The 17,838-nt window shown below is 50.8% G+C and overlaps 2 non-coding genes across 2 annotated transcripts; both read right to left on the minus strand.

Annotated features, from left to right (window-relative positions):
• Window positions 1-10,190: 10,190 nt before the first annotated feature.
• LOC132249735 (U5 spliceosomal RNA) lies at window positions 10,191-10,304 on the minus strand. Its single transcript, XR_009461288.1, has one exon. It is a non-coding gene; the product is annotated as a U5 spliceosomal RNA (small nuclear RNA).
• A 2,646-nt stretch (window positions 10,305-12,950) lies between these two features.
• LOC132249733 (U5 spliceosomal RNA) lies at window positions 12,951-13,065 on the minus strand. The gene has a single exon (XR_009461286.1). It is a non-coding gene; the product is annotated as a U5 spliceosomal RNA (small nuclear RNA).
• Window positions 13,066-17,838: the final 4,773 nt, after the last annotated feature.

The raw sequence follows: 17,838 nt of genomic DNA on the forward strand, positions 1-17,838 counted from the left end.
TATTGCCATTAAACTTTGATATGCTACATCTGCATGTTTTGTTTTTCTTTTTACCTAATATTCAGGGGACACAGTTTGCTTTCCTTCAGATATTCACTGAATCCTCTTTGCTTCAGGTAACATTCCTACTCAGTAAAAATGCTTTGTTTGTGTGCTTGGTTAATCAAAGAATTGTAGATGGAAGCAATAGGAAAAAAAATCCCACATTAGATCAGTTTACTGAATTCCCTTCCAGTGCAGGATTGTTCCTTATTATATATTTTCTAGTACTTTATCTAGTCATGCATCAAGCTGCCAACACTGTTTTGGAAGGTTTTTCTACAATCCAGTAGCTCTGATCATGAGTAAATTTTTCCTGAAAAATCATCTTAATTTTTTATTTTCTTAATTTCATCCCATTGACTTAATTTTAAGCAAACACAGTATTTGAAAATACATTTGCCCTTATGATATTGGTATGTGCCAGATTTTTTTTTTACCTCTTAAAGACCCTGATCCAAGCTTTATTGAAGACAACAAAAAAAACTTTGAATTATATTGGGAGTTGTTTAAATGCTCTGTTTAAATAAAAGAGATCTCTTCAGTACTCATGAGGAAGTATTCTCCCAAGAAACAGTAATCATGATCTGTCCTTCTACTGGAAACTCCTACTATAAAACATATGTCACACATATATTTCAGAAACTTTCCCTTTGAGATGGAGATTGAATCCAGTTTTATATCATTAGATATAATGATAATGATTAGGTAGTGGTAAGTTCTTTTCATTTTGTTCTGAAGCATTTGTTCCACAACAAGCAAAAAAAGCACTTTTGCTATCCTAGAAGAACAGATATTCCTGTACTATGTTTCTGGATGTCTCTGTGAAGCACTTGACTGGTTGCCTGGCACTGGCTCCTTCTCATTGCTAACTTAAACACTTCATTAAAAGGCAACTAAAATATATTGGGACATTTCCTGAAGATAATGTTTCCTTGAAGAAATGGCTGTAGTTGACACAAGATTTTCTGTGATTTTTAAAGAGAGGGAAAGAGATACTCTACTATCATGAACAGGCGTGATGGTCTGTGCAACTAAGCCCAGGACAGTGACATAAGCTCTCTTTAACTATGTTTTCATTTGAAAATCCTCATAATAGGACATTGTTTTTGGCTGCTTATCAGAAGAGTGGGGCTGGAGGGAGACATGTCCAAGGCTTAGACCAAATGTATTTACCAAATGTAAGGGTCTTACCCACACAAACCGACTGAATAGGGTTCCATTGCTTGAATATGATAAACTCCTCGGCTGAATGAGGCTTTTTCACCCTAATCATCATTGTGGAATAGAAAGATGCCTCCTCTTTCTCTAGGATTCTATTCTGGAGCTCAGTCAAGAAAACAAACTTTAGCCATGAGGACTAGGGGTATGTGAAGCTTCAGTCCGCGATTTGATTCAGAGAAGATCTGGCCCAATTTGGAGGCTAAATCACCAAATCCAAATCAAATCGGGAGAAGGAAAAAACCTCCAAATCAATTTGGAGGCTCTGAATCAGTTTGGAAAAGATTCAGAGATTTAGAAGGCAGTCTTTCAGGGGAACAGAAACTGAGAAGAGGGAGAGGGAGCAGAGAGGGAAAGACTGACATCTCTAGCTGGCCAGTGACTGTGATCTTTCACTGAGTCCCCTTCCAATCACAGTGCTCTGGGGGAAGGATGTAAAAACAGTATATAAGCCTCTGTCTGCAGGCTTTCTGTGCCTTTTGTGAGCTGTTTCTAGCTGAGCAACAGCACTTGAAAGGTCCTGGACTGGCTTGGCTTCCTACCTAGTCAGTCTCCTGCTACTTTCTGTTCTTGGAAAGGATTGGATATGGCTATAACTAGAACCCCTCTACTTATCCCTATTCAATCCATTTCTTTCAATTTATATTTGTTTTTTGGGTTTTTTTCCAACACTTTTTAAAAAGAAAGCTGTGTTTTCCCTGGTAGTGTGATCCATCACATTACACACACTCAGACACATACATCATAGAAGATGAAGAAGAAGAGATTATATATAGTTATTAATATTATTATTTATAGTTACATACAGACTAAAGACTACACAGAAGAAGTCAGACAGAAATTCAGATTAACACAACACAAAAGTCAGTCATAGAAGAAGAGATTATTTTAGTTACACACACAACAGTAAACACAACACAGAAGAAGTCAGATAGAGATTCAGATTAACACAAAAGTCAGCGAGTCATAGAAGAAGAGAAGTCACACACAGTCATACATCAGAGACAGAAGAAGAAGACATATATTATTAGTTACACATGCAGGCACATTTTCCAACACAGGAAAGATTAATAAGAAGCCTGGTGGAAAGGCAGATGCCAGGTCTTCTGGCAGGAGAGGGAGAGGGGCTAGAGTGGGTAGGAGGAGAGCTAGAGCTGCAAATGCCCACACCCCAACATAGACTTTTCCTCTTTCCTGGCAGCCATGAGTCTACTGCCAGTGGAAGCAAGGAAGTGGGAGCAGTACCTGTCCCTGCACCTGCACCACCTCCCCTAACTCCAGGAATAGGCACCAGCATTAGAATGACAGTCTCCGCCTCAATTTCATCTTCCAGCGTGAGCTTCCTATTGCCAGAGGAGGAGCTGGATCTGGATCCAAGGGACCTGAGTGCCCTAGCTAAAGACATTCTGGGGACTGAGGGGGAAACTGAGTTTCTGCTCAACATTCCTCAAAGTTTCCCTAGACCCAAGTCTCCTTCTCAGGAAGGCACCTCAGAGGAGGTTGTGGAGGCAAGTGGCTTAGCTGAGTCAGCTCCTCCTGTTGTTTTGCCTCTGCCTGGTGAGGAGGGGGATAAGGCAGGATCCCCACCCTCAGCCCAGAAGCAGGGGAGTAGTGTGGTGTGGGATCATTTTGAGGTGGCAGATGATCCCAAGTATACTATCTGCCAGCACTGCCAAAGGCAGATCAGCCGGGGCAAGGAGGTGAAACACTTCACCACCATGGTGATGCTGCTGCATCTCAGAAGGCAGCACCCCCTTGCTCTTCTTCCTCCTCAGCCTGGCACCAGTGGGAGTGTACCCAAAGGGAAGTCCCCCACTTGCTTCAAAGCCCCTGTCCCCCAAAGCAGAGGCAAGCCACTCTGGAGCAGTGGGGGAAAGTTGCAGACAAAGGAGGGTGTGTTGCAAGGTCGAGCGAGGTCACCCAGAACATTGGGGAGTTGCTTGTTCTGGATGGGCAGCCCTTCTCTTTAGTTGAGCGGCCAGCATTCAGTCAGCTCATGGTGCTTGTGGCCCCATTCTACCAAGTGCCCACATGCACCACCTTTAGCAGGACGGTGGTGCCCTCCCTGTATGAGGCATGCAGGGAGTACTTGAGGGAAGAGCTGCGCAAGGCAAGGCCGCAGGTAGCCTTGCACTTCACTTCCAACATCTGGAGTAGCCGGGGTAGCAATCACACCTACCTCTCCCTCACAGGGCACTGGTGCAATGAGTCAGGCCTCCTGTGGGCTCTCTTTCAAGCCAAGGTGATGAATGAGTTCCACACAGCAAGGGAGATCATGGTGTCCAGGAACTGCATGGTGCAAGGGTGGCTCGTTGGGCAGGCGAGCTCACCCGTGGGTTCATGGTCACCAACAATGGGGTCAATATACTCAAGGCCATCCGTGATGTCAACTTTGTCTGCATCCGCTGTGTGGCACACAAGCTGCACCTCATAGTCAGGAACCACCTTGGAGGGGGACAGGGCTCCCGGTGATGGTGCTGTCACTACCACCCAGCTGATTTCAAAATGCAGGAAGATGGTGGGCTACTTCCACTGCAGCATCCAGGGGAGCAAGATGCTGCAGAAGAAACAGGCAGAACTGAGCATCCCTCAGCACAAAATCATGCAGGATGTGGAGACTCGGTGGAACTCCACATACCTAATGCTGGAAAGGCTGGCGGAGCAACAGAAGGCCATCCATGAGATGGCCTTGCTCAGAGAGATTGGGATCAGTAGCCCCCTTAACAGAGCTGAGTAGGGTACCATCTTCCAGATCTTGGTGGTCCTCAAGCTCTTCCTCGAGGTCACCAAGACCCTCAGCACCAGCAATGCCCTCCTTAGCCAAGTGATCCCCATGCTGAGGGAACTTGAGAACCAAATGGAGAAGTTCCAGGCAATCAATGTTCCTGGCTGGGGCAAGCCGCTGTCACCAGATGTGCAGGCACTGGTGAAGCAGCTGAAGGAGGGCATCAGGAAACAGCTGGATCCCTTGCAGTCCAATACGGTCCACATGCTGGCAGGCATGTGCGACCTAAGGGTGAAGGGGTGCTGGCAGCACCAAAACCCTCAGTCACTGGATGGAGGTTCTTGTCAACAGAGCCAGGAATGCAGCAGGGCAGAGGTGAGGGTATGTGGAAGAGGGGGATCTACTTTCCTGTGCCAGCACTCCCAGCACCAGCCAGTCTCCTCCATGCCAGCCACTGCCAATGTGGGCCAAGGGCATGGCTTCAATGTTGGGGTCCAGGCACACCAGAACTCAGCCTCAGGCAGGTAGCGCCGAGGCTTCGGTGGCTACCTATCTTGCTGAGGACGTGGAGTCACTGGACTGTGACCCCTTTGCCTATTGGGCGACCCGCAGCCAGATGTGGCAGGATCTGGCCACGGTTGCCCGGTTGTCCTGTCCACTGACCAGTGTTCCAAGTGAGAGGGTGCTCAGCATTGCTGGGGATGTTGTGATACCCCACCGCACCTGCTTGGATCCTGCTTTGGTGGAACAGCTGGTGTTCCTAAAGGTGAACCTCCCACTGCTGGGGTTCCCCAAGCTCCACCTGCAGGCAGAGTGAGTCCCACCCTCGTCACTCTGTCTGCACATATTTCCATTTTATTTTTTTAAACCAGTTAATGCCCCATTCTCAGAGCTGGAGGTGGCACTCACTGCATCACCAGCCAGCAGGGGAACAACATGTCCATGCTGAGTTTCCGTGCCAGAATGAACTTGGAGGTATGAGATGGGGCTATGGGGAGGGAAGAGGCCCCAGATCCTGGGCATGACCACTAAAACTGCACTCTCCCAGGGTCAGGGAGGCCTGGTGGGACTGTTGGTGGTGTGGCAGCCTCAAGAAATGCCAGGACCAAGGAACCCCTTGTGAAAAGCACGTAGGAGGTGTCATAACCTCCAGCCACCACATACACACATACACACAGTCCTAGCTGGGGAAATCCCAGACCTGTCACGTCTTTGACAGGCCTGATGCTTGCTGGTTGCAGTGGAGTTGTGAGGCTCCAGGTAAGCTCAGCTTAGCTGCCTGGGATGCCAGCTTTTTGGTTGAAAAACCTTTTATCAGGCTGAGGAAGCACCTGCAGTTGGTGTGTGTACGTGCTGTTCCTGGATGGAAGGAATAGTAAAGAAGCCAGAGGCTGGCATGCAATGTAGGCAAGAAAGCCAGTTAGTGAAAGTGGACATGGAGATGTTGGGGGGTGAGAGAGACAGGCTGGGGTGGTGGGGGGAAGGGAGATGTAGCAGTGCAGGTAAAAGTGGAGAGGTACCTGGGGAGTCACATGTCCAGCAGGTTGTACTGTGTCATAAATCCAACGTCTATATTGAGTCCATGAGTTTCTGTACCAAGGAGGCTGATGAAGTAAAGTTCATAGGCCCGACTGTGAAAAGTGGTTTGTAAATTCCCTTTTGGGATCAGGCCTGATACACAGTGGGTTTTTTGTGAGAAATGTGCCCCCACAGGTAGCTGGGTATTCTTGTCTTTGATAGATTCTGGTGTGCAGTTTGTGGGGGTACTGGAGATATGTTGGCAGGTTATGTGTTTTGAGCTGTAGGAAGTTAGAAGGGCTGTGTGAAATTTCACCAGCTGTTTCATTTCGACACATTTTCGACTCATTTGGAGCTTGAAACAGTGAAATCAAAATGAAACAAAGAGCTTTGAAACAGCCTTGAAATGAAACAAGGGCAGTAGAAAGTTTCAAAATGTTTTGAGTTTCGAAGCTGAAGCTGGGCTTGCCTGCAGGGAAACAGAAAGTAAGGAGAGAGAGGGGGAAGTGGGGGTAAGGACACAGTGAGGACGCGCCTTAATACACACTCTGGAGAAGAAGCTCCTGCAGAGAGGAAAGAAAGGCTTTGTCAGAGTTTGCCTGAGATGCTGCTGGTGCTACTGTGCTGCTCACTAGGTTATTATTAGTATTACCTGTTGTCATTTGAAGTGGTGGACCAGGCTGAGGCTGTAGGGGAGGAGGAGCTGTCATTTGGGCACACTTCCATTTCGTGTACAGGCCCCAGCACCAGTGAGGGCCTTACACACACACACACACACACACACACACGTCACAAGTTTTGCTTGTCAGCAGTGTAGTGAGCATGTTTGTTATTACCCTGAAACAGAATAGTTTTCTGATAGCATACTGTTAAGTTAACAATAATTTGGATTATTAAGAAGTATTAGCTTTGCAGCTGAATACAAGGTATAACCTGTGGCCTAGCAATGCCACTAACCACAAGGCAGAATGATAGCTAAGCCTTTGCTTGTGTCAAGTAATCATTTTAACTGTGTTAAGCATTTTCTGAGTAAAATGCAGGAAGTGAATCTGTGTCTGCGTGCTGTAAAATCAGCTACAGCAAGAAACAAGATAAGACAAAAAAGCCATTGTTCTAAGTACAGTAACCGTGTCCTTAAAAAGTATCTACCACTGCAAGTTCTTGCTAACGTATCATAATGTTACTGTTACTTAACTTTTAGCTTTTAAAAAGTGCTAGTTCAGCTTAATAGAAATATGCTGTTATGAAGATTTGTGAAGCACCGCCCAAGTATTGCTTTTGTTAACCCTGTAGTCTTGCCTTGTTGTAAAAAGTATAAAAGATCGCCCCACCCTTTAGGGGGGGCCATTTTGCCTCTTTGCTGGCTTAATGGTCATTGCTCAAGCAAATAAACTGCAGTAAACTTTACCCGTGTTGTCTGGTTTCTTTGCAGCTAAACAATAAACCCCAGGGAGTTTTCTCCCACCACAGCAGCTTGAGGTGCAGTGTCCCAGAAACTCAGTAACCTATCTCCTTGAAAGCTGGCAGGCTTCATGGTCTCATCAGGGGCTACCATGGCTGCAGTTTTCACCCTGCTGTGTCTTAACACACACAGGTGACACAAGATTTGCTTGTCAGCAGCTTGAGGTGCAGTTTCCCAGAAACCCCTGCACCTATTTCCTTGAAACCTGGCAGGCTTCATGACTGAAGCAGGAGCTACCATGCCTGCTGTTTCCACACCACTGTGCCTTCACACTTATATGTGACATGAGTTTTGCTTTCAAGACTTTGAGGTGCAGTTTCCCAGAAACCCCTGCACCTATCTCCTTGAAACTTGGCAGGCTTCATGCCCTCAGAAGGGGCTACTATCCCTGGTGTTTTCATCCAAATCTGCCAAAAAACGAAAAAGTTATGGGCAGTTTTATACTTCTCCATGCTAGCCTACAGGCGAAACATCGAAACAGCATTGAAACATAGAAATAGTTTCAACAAAATGAAACCGAACAATGCTTTTGAAATGAAACAAAACTCAAAACAAAACACCGTCTCATCAAAATGGCAAAATGGAAGTTGAAATGAAACAGTGCTATTTCGCACAGACCTAGAAGTTGACTTCTGGTGATGAGGTTAGCAAGGTTCTGTGTTTGTTTGAATTTACAAACCAGTTTTCACAGCTGGGCCTATGAACAAAATGTTTTGTGTCCCAGGTCAAATTAGCCAGATCAGACAGATCAGTTAGAAATCTTATGAATTGTTCAAGAACCATATGTGGCCCTACAACTGGCAAGTTTTGGGGGGTTTTTTTGTAAAAATATAATGTCTTTATACCAGAGGTAGGCAACATTTTTTGGCCAGAGTGCCAGAAAAATCACAATGTCTACCTTGTAAGGTGCCTGGGTGCCTCCATGCCACAAAAACAAAATGGGGGGCAAGGGGTACATGGCAGGATGCACTGCATATTTAATAAAGTAATAATCATAAATGATTAAAAATGTTTACAGTAAATACCAGGTTTTCTAAAAATTCTAAACCGGATGACAATAAATAAAACTTCATGTACTGCCTTTGTACTTGTAAAATTTTCCTTGTTAAGCATGTGATGAGAGGAGTAAGAGAGGGAGAGAGGAGCAGGGAGCAGCAGGCACCGGGGGAGTCACTGTGGGCAGGCTGGACTGGCCAGGCCCTTGGGAAGCCTGCAACCAGAGGAGAGCTGGGAACAAGTGGGGAATGGGGGCTGCCCCAGGGCTCCGCAGACTCATGCCACAATGGGAGGGGAGGGGAGCAGCAGCACTGGAGATGGGGCCCAGCTGGCCTGTGCAGCTCCATAGGGGTGGGGCACAGCCACCCTGCCGATGAAGGGACAATGGCTGGCTGGGGCAGGACTCTGGCCTCGGGTAGCTCCTTGCTTGGTCTCTGTGCTTGCTGGGTACAGAGTGAGTGAAAACTGCGGCTGCAGGCTGTTGCCCGGCCTCTACGAACAGCCCTTGCAGCCGGTGCTCAGGGCTGAGCCAGCCGGGAGCCTGCAGCACAGTAGCTCTGTACAGTGCCTACCCCAGCCCTGGTCCCTTGAGAGGTGCTGCGGGTGGGCAAGGCCAGGACACAGGCAGGCAGGCTGAGACAGCCACAGTAGCTGTTCCAGAAGCCTCCCGTGGCCAGGCCCTTGCACCGGGGACAGCTCTGCCCTACTTGTACTGTGCCCAGCATGCAGGGAGACCAGCATCCTGCCTCAGCCAGGCAGCATCCCTTTATGCACAGGGTAGCTGTGACCCATCCCTACGGAGCTGCGCAGGGCAGGCCAGGCCCACCCACGGGTGCTGATGGACACCCCCACCTGCCTGCCCACCACAGCTCAAGTCCGCAGAGCCCTGGGGCTGCCCCCACTTCCTGCCCAGCCCTTGCCTTCCTAAGGTCCCGACAGGGCTGACTTGCCTCCCCGCAAGACGCCCAGACCCTGTCCTGACCGCCTAGCTCCAGCACTCAGCACCCCAGTGCTGCCCTGGGTAGGACAGTATGTCTGCCTTCCTGGACCCAGGGATCTGCCACCCACTGGAAGCCTCCAGGGCAGCGATCCTCCATAGGATCCCAGCCCTACCCTGTCCACCTGCAGCTGATTCCAGGGGCCAGCCAGGCTACAGGGTGGAGCCTGGGAGAAAGGCGCGGGGGCAGTGGAACTCAGACCCTGTCTGTGTTTTTCTGGCTCCACCCTGGTGCCTCCTGTGCTGCTGGCAATGGTGGCTGAATGGGAGAGCCAAGACCAGCAACTTAAAAAAAAAATTAAAACAATTTACTTCCATGCCTACCACCATGCCAGGGGTTGCAAAACCCTGCTTTACATATATATAACATTACATTATATATATTACGTATATGTAAAGGTTATATATACATATATATGTATATATACGTACGCGCGCGCGCGCGCGTGTGTATGTATTAGGCCTAAATATGTGTGTGTGCGTGTGTATAAATATATATATATATTTATACATATATATATATATATATATATATATGAGGCCTATGCCAAGCTTTAGGTGCTAACTCCATTCAGAGGAAATTCAGCCCACATAGGCTACTGATTCGATTCGGAGAAGATTAGACCTGATTTAGGGGCCGAAGCCAGAAGCCTATGCTGCCAGGGGTTTCCAGCTACGGGGGTGGTCCAGAGCAGGGCACAGCAGGGCCTTGCTGTTCGAAGGTACAGGGGTGGCTTCCCATGGACCCTGCAGGCTATGGCTCCTCCCTGACAGGAGCCAGGGGCAGATAAATACTCATTAAAAAACAGATTTGGGGGCCCCGTGGGCTGAATCGAATGGCCTGGTGGGCCACACGTAGCGCGTGGGCCAGATTTTGCCCACCTCTGCCCTGGGCATCACGATAAATGCCATGCTCTCACAAAGGCAGGGCCCAAAACAGGCCCTACACACCTGCAGGACCTGTTTCGAGAAGCTTACCTCAAAGGAACAAAATTAGGAGATCTTGGACTGCGAGGTTTCAGCCATTCTTGGCCCTTTTGAAGACTACCAGCACTACTGTAAAGAGACGCATCTCAGGGTGCTTCAGAGAAGTGGCTGTGTCCGGACTGTCTCCGCTCAAACAGTGAAAGAAACCACGGCTGCTAACCCGCTACAAAGTAAACAAGATCTGAGTCCTAGGACGTACAACAAAACTAAAACATCTTTCCTCTGTTTTCACACACCCAAGCGTAACCCTAGCAAACCAGAGCCTCAAAAACTGGGGTAAGACTCAAAACTGCTCCTCTCCACAGAAATCTTTAGTACAATAGAAAAGACTTATACCACTTGAAAAAAAGCCAGAGCATAGGGAAGACCCGCAGAGGAGCAGCCAAGGCGGCCCCAATCCTTGCCCCACTTACAGCGGCCCCCAGCCCGGCCGTTGGGCATCCTATGTGCAGGACCACCACGCCTGGAGGCTTGGGGTTTGGATGGCCCGTCTCCCTGTCCCTCAGGCAGGTGGAGCAGAGGAGCAGGGCTGGAGGGGGCAGGGGGCATTAGCTCTGTCAGCCTGCCATCTGAGCCCTTTCCGGTGCCTGGCAGCGCTCAGCTCACAGCTTCCACCAGTGCCCAGGGCTGACAGCTTCCACCAGTGCCAAGGCCCTGCTTTGGGTTCTGGGACTCCACAGAGGGCACGGAGCTGGGCAACTTCCTGAGACATTCCAGCCTGCGCCCTGCAGCCGCGGTGTCTCCAGGATCAGCTCCTACCTTCCGTTTTAAAACATTTTTTTTAAGGACAACATTTTGTGTCCTAGGTCAGATAACCACATCGGCCAGATGAGTTTGAAATCTTTTGGCTTCTTCGGGAACCATATGTGGCCCTACAACTGGCGGGTTTTGGGGGGTTTTCTGTCAAAATATAATGTCGTCATAGATACGCATGCGCACGCGCACACGGACACCCATATATTTTTAAAGGTGACGTATATATATCCTAGGGCGGATGCAACGCTTCAGCTGCTGATTCGAATCAGAGGTGATTCGGCCTGATTTGGTGGCCGACTCTCCGAATCCGAATGGACTCAGGGGAGCAATTCGAAGGTCCGAATCGATTCAGAGCTCTCTGAATTGATTCGGGAAAGATTCGCAGAGCTTGGGTGATGCAGGCAGTCCAAGGAGCTGGACCCAGACTCTGAGCTGGTAAATAGAGACCGGGGGAGGGGGTCTAGAGGAGGGGAGGGGGGACCACGGGGAGACCCCTGCCAAGCCCCAGCCCCCCATGGCTGCCCCGGCAGCCCCAGCTCCCAGCCGTTTACAAAAAGCCCCTACTCAGCAGGTGCTGTCGGGCGGGGGGCGGGGAGCAGAGGGTGATCCCTGCTGCCCACCACTGCCCCATGGTGCATAGGGGACTCTGCCACAAGCCCCCTGCCCCCATGGCTGCCCTCCCCGCCCCATCTCTGGCCCTTCAAAAACCCCCCTAAACCCCCTGCCCCCCGACTCACCGGCTCCTGCAGCATTCTCGGGGCTTCTGGGGGCTTGTACAGAGTCCCGCCCCCCCACATGGCGTGGGGCAGTGGGGATCGCCCCCCGCCCCATTCCGGCAGCACCTGCTGAGTGGGGGCTTTTCTTTTTCAAAGAGCCGGGAGCTGGGGTAGGCGGGGCTGGGAGAGCGGGCGGGGGATGGAGCTGCTGCCGAATCGGTTTTGGACGAATCGATTCGGGGCAGTGATTCGAATCACCCAATCGAATCCCTGCTGCCCGGATCGGCCGAATCCAAATCCGAAGCGAATACTAGCCGCTTCGCACAGGCCTACGTTTTATATAAGGGTTCTATATATATAGATTGGGTCACCTTCTAGTCACCGTTCATTCCGTGCTTAAGCCACCAGAGAAAAACCTGCGCACCTGTTACAATATATGCTCCCTTGGGAAGGCGCTCCCTCGTATCCATCCACAAGGCATCGAGTCCCTGAAACGCCCTGTCTTAGACTGGTCCCCAACCAGCAAGTATGGTCCACGCCAAACTTTCCATCCTGGGGCTTCAGATACTTCTAAATCTTTTGGCAGGCATCCTATGTGCAGGCCCCAGCCCGAGGCTTGGGCTTTGGATGCTCCCGATTTTTTTGATCTTTTTCTTATTTGACGGAAAACTTTTCGGGTTCCAAACCAAATCAGCCAAATCACTTCCAAATCCGTGAGTCATTCAAGAACCATATGTGGCCCTGCTACCGGCAAATATCCTCCAGCCCCGCCTGGGGCTTCAGATGTTTCCAAATCATCTGACGGGCATCCTATGTGCAGGACCACCACGCCTGGAGGCTTGGGGTTTGCATGGCCCGTCTCCCTGTCCCCCCGCTCTTACCTGAATTTTCCATGCCGGTGCAGGCACGAACAGCCCCAGGGTCTCAAGCCAGAAGCCTCTGCTAGGCAGGAGCTTCCGGCTAGGGGGCGGGGCAGGGCGGGCGTGGGTCCCGGGCCAGGCATGCCTTGCTGTTCCAGGGTCCTGCTGTGGCTTCTGCTGGGTCCTACGGCCCGTGGCTCCTGTCATCTTTGACAGGAGCCAGGGGCAGATACAGATTGATTTTTAAAAAACTTTTAGGGGCCCCGTGGGCTGAATCGAATGGCCTGGGGGGCCGCATGCGGGGCGCGGGCCGGATTTTGCCCACCCCTGCCCCGGCATCACGATAAATGCCGTGCTCTCACAAAGGCAGGGCCCAAAACAGGCCCCACACCCCTGGAGGATCTGTTTCGAGAAGCTCACCCCAAAGGAACAGAATTATGAGATCTTGGACTGCGAGGTTTTGGCCATTCCTGGGCCTTTTGGGGACTGTCAGTACTCCCGTAAAGAGATGCATCTCAGGGTGCTTCGGAGGAGTGGCTGTGTCCGGACCGCCTCCGCTCAAGCAGGGAAAGGAACCACGGCTGCCAGCCTGCTACAAAGTAACCAAGGTCTGATCCCCATTGTTTACATCCAATCCAAAGCACCTTCACTCTGGTCTTGCACACTCAAGGGTAGCCCCGCCAAAACAGGGCCTCAAAAATTGGGTCGAGACTCATAACTGCTCCTCTCCACGGAAATCTTTAGTAAAAGGCGAAAGATTTATGCAACTTGAAGAGAAGCCAGAGCATACGGGGGACCAGCAGAGGAGCAGCCAAGGCGGCCCCAATCCTTGCCCCACTTACAGCGGCCCCCAGCCCGGCCGTCCCCCTGCAGCGCTGCTCGGCCCCGGGGCAGGCACCACAGAGTGACGCCGCGAGGAGGAATTTGGGGATCCTCAAAAGAGCGAACCCCCCAAATTTTGCTTCTTGCGCTGCATTGCATCCCGGGTATGCAAATAAGCTTCCCCAAGGCTCTGGCCCCAAAGTGCCCCGTGCCCCATGGGGCCCCCAGGACTGTGGTTTGCGCCACTGAGCCTTGCAGCACCCCGAGGAGAGCCGTGTCACCGTGGCAGCTGGCCTGCCTGAGGCTCCAGGCTGCCGTTTGCTACCAAACTGCCACTGCTTGCAGGGCAGCGGGGCTCTTGCTGCTCTAGGAGGGGAACAAGGCAGAGAAAAGGCATGTGCTGTGCCCTGCAAAGGCTGGCAGGAGGGAGATGCCATGTTGCAGGCAGAGGAGCAGGGCTGGAGGGGGCAGGGGGCATTAGCTCCGTCAGCCTGCCATCTCAGCCCTTTCCGGTGCCTGGCAGCGCTCAGCTCACAGCTTCCACCAGTGCCCAGGGCTGACAGCTTCCACCAGTGCCAAAGCCCTGCCGTGGGTTCTGGGACTCCGCAGAGGGCACGGAGCTGGGCACCTTCCTGAGACATTCCAGCCTGCGCCCTGCAGCCGCGGTGTCTCCAGGATCAGCTCCTACCTTCCGTTTTAAAACATTTTTTTTAAGGACAACATTTTGTGTCCTAGGTCAGATAACCACATCAGCCAGATGAGTTTGAAATCTTTTGGCTTCTTCGGGAACCATATGTGGCCCTACAACTGGCGAGTTTTGGGGGGTTTTCTGTCAAAATATAATGTCGTCATAGATACGCACGCGCACACGGACACCCATATATTTTTAAAGGTGACGTATATATATCCTAGGGCGGATGCAACGCTTCAGCTGCTGATTCGATTCGGAGGCGATTCGGCCTGATTTGGTAGCCGAATCTCCAAATCCAAATGGACTCAGGGGAGCAATTCGAAGGTCCGAATCGATTCAGAGCTCTCTGAATTGATTCGGAAAAGATTCGCAGAGCTTGGGTGATGCAGGCGGTCCAAGGAGCTCGACCCGGACTCTGAGCTGGTAAATAGGGGCCGGGGGAGGAGGTCTGGAGGAGGGGAGGGGGGACCACGGGGAGACCCCTGCCAAGCCCCAGCCCCCCATGGCTGCCCCGGCAGCCCCAGCTCCCAGCCGTTTACAAAAAGCCCCTACTCAGCAGGTGCTGTCGGGCGGGGGGCGGGGAGCAGAGGGTGATCCCTGCTGCCCACCACTGCCCCATGGTGCATAGGGGACTCTGCCACAAGCCCCCTGCCCCCATGGCTGCCCTCCCCGCCCCAGCTCTGGCCCTTCAAAAACCCCCCCAAAACCCCCTGCCCCCCGACTCACCGGCTCCTGCAGCATTCTCGGGGCTTCTGGGGGCTTGTACAGAGTCCCCTCCCCCCCCCACATGGCGTGGGGCATTGGGGATCACCCCCCGCCCCATTCCGGCAGCACCCGCTGAGTGGGGGCTTTTCTTTTTCAAAGAGCCGGGAGCTGGGGTAGGCGGGGCTGGGAGAGCGGGCGGGGGATGGAGCTGCTGCCGAATCGGTTTTGTATGAATCAATTCGGGGCAGTGATTCGAATCACCCAATCGAATCCCTGCTGCCCGAATCGGCCGAATCCAAATCCGAAGCAAATACTAGGCGCTTCGCACAGGCCTAATTTTTATATAAGGGTTCTATATATATAGATTGGGTCACCTTCTAGTCACCGTTCATTACCTACTTAAGCCACCAGAGAAAAACCTGCGCACCTGTTACAATATATGCTCCCTTGGGAAGGCGCTCCCTCGTACCCATCCACAAGGCATCAAGTCCCTGAAACTCCCTGTCTCAGACTGGTCCCCAACCGGCAAGTATGGTCCACACCAAACTTTCCATCCTGGGGCTTCAGATACTTCTAAATCTTTTGGCAGGCATCCTATGTGCAGGCCCCAGCCCGAGGCTTGGGCTTTGGATGCCCCCGATTTTTTTGATCTTTTTCTTATTTGACGGAAAACTTTTCGGGTTCCAAACCAAATCAGCCAAATCACTTCCAAATCCGTGAGTCATTCAAGAACCATATGTGGCCCTGCTACCAGCAAACATCCTCCAGCCCCGCCTGGGGCTTCAGATGTTTCCAAATCATCTGACGGGCATCCTATGTGCAGGACCACCACGCCTGGAGGCTTGGGGTTTGCATGGCCCGTCTCCCTGTCCCCCCGCTCTTACCTGAATTTTCCATGCTGGTGCAGGCACGAACAGCCCCAGGGTCTCAAGCCAGAAGCCTCTGCTAGGCAGGAGCTTCCGGCTAGGGGGCAGGGCAGGGCGGGCGTGGGTCCAGGGCCAGGCATGCCTTGCTGTTCCAGGGTCCTGCTGTGGCTCCTGCTGGGTTCTACTGCCAATGGCTCCTGTCATTTTTGGACCCAATTGAATGGCCTGTTGGTCCACATGCGACCCGCGGGTCGGATTTTGCCCACCCCTGCCCCGGTATGACAATGAATGCCGTGCTCTCTAAGAGGCAGAGTTCAAAACAGGCTCTACACCCCTGCAGGACCTTTTTCAAAAAGTTCACGTGAAATGAACAGAATTATGAGATCTTGGGCTACAAGGTTTTGGCCATTCCTGGGGCTTTTGGGGACTGTGAGTGCTACCGTGAATAGATGCATCACAGGGTGCTTTGGAGGGTTGACTGTTTCTGGACCACCTCCACTGAAGCAGGGAAAGGAAACACAGCTCCCAGTCTTCTATAAGGTAACCAAGGCCCGAGCCCAATGTCTGCATCAAATCGAAACCTGGGCCTCAAAATATTGGGTGAAGACTCGTAATTGTTGTTCTCCACCAATATATGTTGGCAATTAAAAACAATTTGCTCTCTCTCTCTCTATATATATATATAGGTATATGTATGTATAGTTATCTATGTACTTCCTCCTCCAGAAACTTTCCATGATACATCTCCAACCGCATTCAGAAACCCGTGTACCTGTTACTATAAATGTACCCACACCCCTGTGCCCCTGCTCACCCAGCCACTGACCTTCCCTAATACAATCACAGTTTCTTAGGTTAAACTCCTTTTGGGGTTTACAATCTCAGTTCATTCATGATCCTTGTCGCTGTCGATGTCACAATCACTGCCACTGCTGCTCCTGTTGTTGTCCTACTCGCTGTCTCCACCTCCAGTTGTATCGTTATCCTCTTCGTTTTCCTTTTCGACTTCCCCTTCCCAGGGGTCTTTGAACAGGTTGTGCCACATGTTCCATTTCCAGGTGGAGTTGTCTGCATTTTCTGCATCCTCTCCCACTGATTTCTTGTCGTTGTGTTGGCTACGAGGGATCAACTCACAGGATCAACATACATTCTAATTTATTGTACAGAATGTGAAATTAACAACCAAATCATAAATGCGAACTTTTAGTTATGAGTGGTACTGGTCATCTTAACTCATACACACATGTACTCACTCATTCAAATCCATGTCATTCAGACCCATGTATTATAGTTTATAGTAGCTGCTTTAGTGATTGTGAGAGCACTGGTGCTATCTGAGGTTCTGGAGTCTGCTGTTGATGGTCAGCTTCCTTCAAGGCAATGTTTTCTCCAGAAGTGGGTCTCCTGTTTGTCCTTCTGTTTTGTTAGTCATGTTCTGGATGAGAAGACATCCCTGAGGGGCACGCATCACTGCCTTTTATCCCTTTCTAGCAGACTTATGTGATCCCCCAGCATCATTTTACGTGCCCAGTTCAGAGGTTGCTGTCCCATGTGGGTTTTGAGTAGTGCATGACAGCTGTTAGTCACAGGGGTCTCTGCCTGCTGGTACCTGAAGTTTTGGGTGTCTACCCTTGACTTATTTACTTAATGGCGGTATTGTTATGGGTTACAGGAATAGTCAATAGGGTGGGTGCTCAGTTCCAGAAATAGTTCCTTGGTTTTATTAGCCTAAAATGGCTTGAAGAATAGAGTTTTGTAATGCTAAGTTTCTCTGGCTAGGTTATTGTCAATTAACAGCCAGAGGCTCTTCCTTTGTTTTCAATTATCTACTGATTTATCATACATATTCAGATTGCATAGCCTTGGGGAAGCTCATTTGCATACCCAGGAAAATTTGGAGGGCGGGGTCGCTCTATTGTGTCTCCCAAAATTCTTTCTCCAGGGTCACTCTGTGGTGCCTGCCCCCGGGGCTGAGCAGCGCCATGGGGGGGGATGGGCTGGTAGGTGGCCACTGTAACTGGGACAGGGATCGGGGCTGTCTTGGTGGCTCCTCTGCCATCCTTCAGTATACTCTGTTTGTTTGTTTTTTTCAGATTGCATAATTTTTTTGCTTTTTACTAAAGCTAACTCTATCTGAAAAGTATTATGTGGTATAGGCTCTTCAAAGGGTCCCTGGGAAAGGAAATGGACAGACAGAACAAAGGGGACAATGATACAATTGGACCTGAAGACAAGGTCAAAAATGGCAGGAACCAGAGTTAGTAGGACCCAGGGGAATCTTTGGTAGGCTCCTGCAACTGCAGGACCCCCCTAGCCCTGCCTTGGACCACGTGTCTACCCCAGTGCAGGAATCTCAAATAAGGCAGGGGGAAGGGCAGGGAAGGAACTGGTGCAGAGCATGGGGAAAAGCGGTCACTTGCTTGCCCCCTGGCCTGTGTTCTCTGCTGCAGCTGCTTGTATCCCCTGTGGGGCTGTCC

The sequence above is a fragment of the Alligator mississippiensis genome, chromosome 3 (assembly GCF_030867095.1).
Source record: "Alligator mississippiensis isolate rAllMis1 chromosome 3, rAllMis1, whole genome shotgun sequence".
NCBI classification, from domain to species: Eukaryota; Metazoa; Chordata; order Crocodylia; family Alligatoridae; genus Alligator; species Alligator mississippiensis.